Raw genomic sequence first — 6924 nt, 5'->3', positions numbered from 1 at the left:
CTTTTCCCTTCTATAATAGCTTCTTTTATTAGCATTAGGTCTTTTCCTGAATGGCTGGTTAACATTATCCTTGCAAAGCAGATGGATTGGCCAGATTTAATGGCTTTCACCAGCTAAAATAATGGTGACTGACTCTGTTTGGATACAGGCCTGCTTTTATTTTGAAAAAAAATAAAGGACAAAAAAAAATAAAAATTAACTGCAGAAAAAGGAACTTGTAATGGATTGTCCCATTCATTTTACCCTCTACTTTTACAAGTCCTACAGAGCTGGCTGCTGAGAAGCATCCCCATAGTATGATGCTGCCACCACCGTGCTTCACAGTGGGGATGGTGTGTTTGTGGTGGCGTGCAGTGTTTGGCGTCTTGTCTGATGGCCAGAAAGCACCATTTTGGTCACATCAGGTGTTAGTCATAAATACATTTAATAGTTGTTTTAACACCACTCCTGCTTTTAGCTCAGAACATCAAAGTGTCATTATTTTTGTCGCACGGGTGTCAGGGTAGCAGTTGGAACAGGGGATGTGCTGGGTGGGATGAGTCCTTCAGGATGCTCAGGGCCTTCCTGTGGCAGTAGGACCTGAACAGCTCCTCTAAGGACTGGATAGCATAGCCAGTGATTTTCTCTGCTGTGTTGATGACCCTCTGGAGAGCTGTCTTCTCCTGAGCAGCTGGAGAACCACACTGGGATGCAGTATGCCAGTACACTTTCAGTGGAGCATCTGTAAAAGGACACCAGCAGCTCCTTGGCCAGGGCGTTGCTCTTCAGGACCCTCAGGAAGTGGAGTTGCTGCTGTGCCTTTTTGATCAGCGCTGTGGTTTTCCAGGTCAGGTCATCGTTCAGGTTCAGGCCCAGGATTTTGAAGTCCAAGACCCTCTCCACACAGTCCCCGTTAATGTGTATGGGCTGAGGGTCAGATCTGTTTCTCCTGATGTCTCATTATTTCTTTAGTCTTAGTTGTGTTGATTGCAGCCAACTGCGGCCCAGGTGCAGTTTTATCTGGCCTGCTAGATCATGTCATATCTAAATTAGAACTGGCTCACCAGAATGAGGTCTGCAGATTTCCTCCAGTATAGAAATGTAAATTTAACCTTGAAGACCTAAGAAAAAATCCTTTGTAAGCTATAAAATTTTGAAAAAGTAGAACGTAGAAATAATCAGATAAAAATCAGTGATGAGGAGAAAAATTAATTTGTGTTTTCATTTCATATTTTCATTTTTCATCCCAAGATTTGGACTGAAACTCAGGTTTTGACTTTTTATTTCATATTTTGACCTTTTAAATTCTTAATTTTGACCTTTTCTCTCATTTTGTGGCCTTTTAGATTCACAATTTTTCAATTTAAGTCATACCTTGACTCCTAACTGTGACTTTTAATCCCAAATTTTCACTTTTTTAAACCCTGATTAAGAATTTTATCTCTTTTTTTTTTTATCTTTTAGAGTCACAATTTTAAATTTCATCTTCTATTTTGACCTTTTAAACTCTTGATTTCAACTCTATCTCATACATTTACCTTTTAAAAACTTTATTTCAACTTTTCATTTTATGTTTTGACCTTAAGGACCCATAAAGTTGACCTTTTATTGCAGATTTTGAGCCTTTCAACTCATTTATTTATTTCGCATTTCTTTGACATGGACACCCAGTTTTTTTTTTTTAGAAATCTCAAAATCCTTTATCATCACTGTTTAATTTCCCCTATAATTCATTATCTGTGAAAACACGGTTGACAGTTTTGGGTTAAATCTTGACCCTGTTAGATCCTCAGGTTAGACCTAAATTCAGATTTCAGCCCCTGCTATGTTTGAGTTTGAGCCCCCTGCTTTAGCGTAAATAGCACATGCTGTACTGATGACTATATGAAGGATTATAAAAATAAGATCTAGCTGTAATCTATCAGGAAATAAAGGGAGGTATCATAAGTGAACAACAAGTAAAGGATGTCTAATGGAGACGGTGTGTTTCTACGTTTAAACTCTTAAATGTTCCTCTCTCTTTGTTCATCTCCTTCCTCTGCTGGTGTATTGTGTTGAGAGGAAACACTCCGTCAGTCTCCAGATGGTTTTTGGGGTTTTTACAGGACGTTCGCACACACACACTCCACGGGGATCGACCACAAGAGTGTGTGTGTGTGTTTGTTTGTGTGTCTTCATGTCTGAACCTGAGGGGTTTTTTATCTAATCGCCTGTCAACATTTATTTTCTCTTCTTCTGCTCTCAGCCTTTTTTTTCCCACGATGCATTCCTACAGAAGCATCCTCAGCTGCTGACTAAATCTTAGTAGCCTGACACCTCATCCTCCCTTGACTGTGCTGAACAAGGCCCACTTCCAAAAAACGTTTGGACGTTGTGTGAATTCAATTAAAACAGATTACAGTGATCCTTTTCAACCTCAGTTCAGTCAAATACAAAGAAAAGATATTTATTGTTTAAACTGATACGTTTAATTGTTTTTTTGGAATGTAAAGGTTTTCAAAATTGAATTTGATGCCTCCAACACATTACACAAAAGTTGGGACAGGAGCATGTTAACCACTGGGTTGCACATTTTCTTCTCACAGCTCTGAGAGTGACGTGAGACTGAAGACAATGAATGTTGAAGATGGACCTCTTTCCTTTTCTTGCTGGATTTTCATCTTAAGCTACTCCTCAGCGTGCTGCTTTTTGGTCTAAGTTTGTGATCATCATGAGCCATACATTTTCAAAGGGAGACAGCCAGGCCGGTCTTGTACCCGTCCTCTTTTTCTGTAAAGCCATGCTGTTGTAACTCTTGCAGGATGTGGTTTGTCAATGTCTCGCTGAAATAAGCCGGGACATGCTAGAGAGGCGTCTGGATGGAAGCATATCCATATTCAAAACCTCCCTCTCAGGATTAATGGTGCCTTCACAGATGTGCAAGTGATCCTTGCCATGGGCACTAATACACCCAAACACCACCACGGATGCTGGCTTTTCAACTCTTGGAGGGATGTCCCCCTTTAACCCAGAGGACTCATCAGCCACTTTTCCAGAAATGATTAGAAATGTAGATCTGTGAGACCATAGCGCACTTTTCCACTTTAGGTCAGTCCGTCTCAGACAAGTTTTAAAGTCGTTCCTGCTGTTGTCATGATGTTTTAAGATGCTGTCTGGCAGTTACAATGGAAAAAAGACCCTAAAATTGAGGATTCTGCTCGTGGTTCTGCGCTCTGGTGTCGCCTGGAGTTGTATGACCAAAATATCATACATGTCAGAAATCCATCCAGCCAGTTGGGATCTGCTGGTCAGGCTGTAGTCAGGTGATGCTCAGTTGTCATATCCCCGACAAATGACACTCGACCTTACTTAAAGTCCCCGTGACATCCAAATGTGCTGTGCAGCTCGAATTAAGCAGCTGAATCAGATGAAATTCAAACAGTGTACGCCCAGCTTAGCCATCATTGTTTACTCTGTGTCACAGTAGTTTTTCTTTTGTCTTTATAGTCCCAAAACATTCTAAAAATTCAAGTGACATTGCTGCAGCACATCTATTCTTGAAGCCCAAGTTGTCCTTTAAAAATAAAGTTTAGAGCTTGACTGTGCACCACAGGGTTAAAAACTTTTTAAGACAAAAAGTCCAGGCGAAACGCAATGATTAAATGTAGCCTAGTGCTTGAGGGGTTCATTGACAGTGGTTTTCAGAGGTGTTCCTCAGTCCATGTTGTAATATCCATCACAGCATGGTGTCAGTTTTTAATGCAGGGTCAAAGGTCACAGGCCTTCAAAATTGGTTTTAGTCCTGTGTGAGGAGATTTCTCGAGATTCTCTGAATGTTTTGATGATATTACAGACTCTAGATCAGGGGTTTCAAACTCAATCACAGCAGGGGCCAGAGTCTGGATTTAGGTCTAACCCGAGAGCCTAACAGGGTCGACATTTAGCTATAAACTGTCAACCTCATTTTCACTGCTAATAAAATGTGAAAAAAACTTTAAAAAATGTTATAAAATGCAAATATAAGACAAAAAAAGTCATAATCATGAGTCAAATATGCATAAAAATATTAAATTGGGAGACTGAAAGCTCAAAGTTTGGGATCAAAAAGCCAAGGTTAGGAGTTGAAAAGGTCAAGACATGAGATGAAATATGAAATAATGAGTTTAAAAGGTCAAAATGTGACTTAAATTTAAAAACTGCAGCACTTAAAGTTCAAAATATTATATAAAGCGCAAATATGAGTTTAAAAGATCAGGGTATAAAATAAAAAAGTCAAAACCATTCGCATGAGTCATAATTTTGGGATGCAAAATTAAATATATTAAATGAAAACACACTTAACAGCTTAACAAGGATATTTTAAATCATCAAGGTTAAGTTTACATTTTTAATTTGGAGGAAATCTGCAGACCTCACACCAGTGGGCCAGTTATAATAGAAATATGCTGTGATCTTGTGGGCCGAATGGAACTGTAACATGGGCCAGATTTGGCCCCCAGGCCTTGACTTTTACACCCCTGCTCTAGATGGTGAAATCTCTAAATTCCTTGAAATCATTTTTCATAAACCTTTTTAGAAGCGCTCCTTTAATACCCAGTCATGGTTCTATCTGTTATTAACTCTGTACTTGCCTGTGGAAAGTTCCAGCTTTATAATTTGAGCATTCCACAGCTTTCCTAGTCTGTTTTTGTCCCTGTCCCAACAACTCGATGGATGCATTAAAATCAGAATGTATGTTTATTTCCAAAAAATTCATTAAAGTTTTATTTGTTTGAACATTAAATATCTTGTTTCTGTGCTGTATTCAGTTGAATAAAGGCTGAAAAGGATTTATAAATCTCTTTAGTCTTTTTTAATTCACATTTTCCTATGTCCCAACCTTTTAAAAATTAGGTTTGTATTCATTTATATTGCAATCTGTAGTGCAGCTTCAGTTACACTTTTTAAAAGTTTATTTTGGAGCTTTTTTGCCTCTATGTGGTATTACAGCAGACAGGAGAACATGGAGAAAGTGGGGAAGGATGTGCAGGAAAGGAGCCACAGGTTGGACTTGACTCAGACGGCCTCAGAGGAGGACCCCCTTCCTTAAATGGGGCAGAAAGCCGTCCGGCCCCAAGTTTGACTGTTTGATTCTGATGCTACGGAGCCAACCAAATAATACTAATTTGTGGCCAGAATTTGGTATTTTGTGGCCACAAAATACTACTTCGTGGCCACGAAATACTAAATTGTGGCCACAAAATACTTAATTGTGGCCACGAAATACTAATTCATGGCCACAAAACACTAATTTGTAGCCATGACAACTAAATTTTAGCCACAAAATACCAAGGAATGATATCAATTTTATTAATTAGTATTTCGTTACCACAGATTGGTATTTTGTGGCCACAAATTAGGAATTAGTATTTTGTGGCCACGGGTTAGTATTTTGTGGCCATGAATTAGAATTTCATGGCCACGATTTAGTATTTTGTGGCCACAATGAAGTATTCTGTGGCCACAATTTAGTATTTCGTGGCCACGAAGTAGTATTTTGTGGCCACAAAATACCAAATTGTGGCCACAAGTTAGTATTATTTGGTCACAATTTAGTATTTGTGGCCACGAATTAGTGTTTTGTGGCCATGAATTAGTATTTCGTCTGCACGTTACAGCTATATATTGGCGACAATTTAAATTTTTTTTTTTTTTTTTTTACTGTGTCATGTCTTGGGCTCCATATGATGTACCAGAGCATGATACAACTGCACAAATCTTCAAGAATTCCAGTGCGCTCTAGATTGTCTGTATTTGTATTGATGTTAAACTGCATTGTGATGCGTTGCTGCATCTCAAGGATAAATTGGACAATAAGTTTAGAAACGGTTCTTCCTCTTCTCCTTCTGCTGCAGATCAGTGAAGGGTTTTCATGTTAGCTTATCATAGCAAAGTATAAAAACACACACAGTGGGAGATGCTAATGCCAGCGCCGTGCTGTAATCTGATGAAAGAGCTGGATTAAATGGGATTAAAACCAACAGCTACTTTTTATGTGACAGGTCAGATATCTGCGGAGATTAAAACCCGGACTGAAGGTTTACCTGATGTTTTATGAGCCTTTGGGTTTAATCTGATCCGGGGTCAGTTCCGGAGGAGACCGTGTGTTTTGGCCAGAGATCAGGAGGACACCCAGAGTCAGGACTGTGATTATCAGAGATTTGGAGGTTTAATCCATCTGAGTGAGCAGTGATTTTCAGATTAGAGGTTTTGGATCCTGGCCGGAGCAGACAGCCTGAAATATGAAAACTGCTTCACACACGAGACTCTGCAGGTTCAGCTTCTGCTCAGACTTTTAGTTGAAGTGCGAAAGTCTTCATTAAATACAAGAGAACAGCAGCCGTCCTTTAAATGAGGGAAAAAAGAAAACTTCCTTTCTGCAACATCTGTTCACACTTTGACAACAGGCTGCATGCTGGGAAACCATTCATAATGCTAATGCTAGTGAGAGGGATGCTAATGGTTGCTAATGCAGGGCTCCAGCTGTGAGGATGAGGACGCTTCAGCTGCAGGTTTAACTACAGAAACATTTACAATGAAAAAGCACCAGGCCTTGTTTTTCACAGACTGTTTCTTTAAGATGCTGCATGCTTTTTAAATCCAGATTCATCTGCAAACACTTGGTGTTCTGAGAGATTTTCCCATGGAGGATACATATAAAAGTCCATATATGGTCGTCACTGACATCACCTATGATGTCACAGTGAGTTGTACTTCCTTGTTGACTGAAAATAGAAAACAGACTCATAAGACGAGTCCATTGTTTCACATCCAGCTGTAAAACTCCACGTTAACCCTTTAAACACAAACCAGTGTTGGTGTCAGTTTGTCTGGCAGAGAGCTGATCCCAGAGAGGACGCAGAGACCATGACTCACATGTCTGACTGGATCTTTACTGTGAGGTTTCAATGAAGGGACTCAGATCAG

Source organism: Cheilinus undulatus, linkage group 16 (assembly GCF_018320785.1).
Source record: "Cheilinus undulatus linkage group 16, ASM1832078v1, whole genome shotgun sequence".
In the NCBI taxonomy this organism is placed as follows: domain Eukaryota; kingdom Metazoa; phylum Chordata; class Actinopteri; order Labriformes; family Labridae; genus Cheilinus; species Cheilinus undulatus.
Note: the sequence above shows the minus strand (reverse complement) of the source record.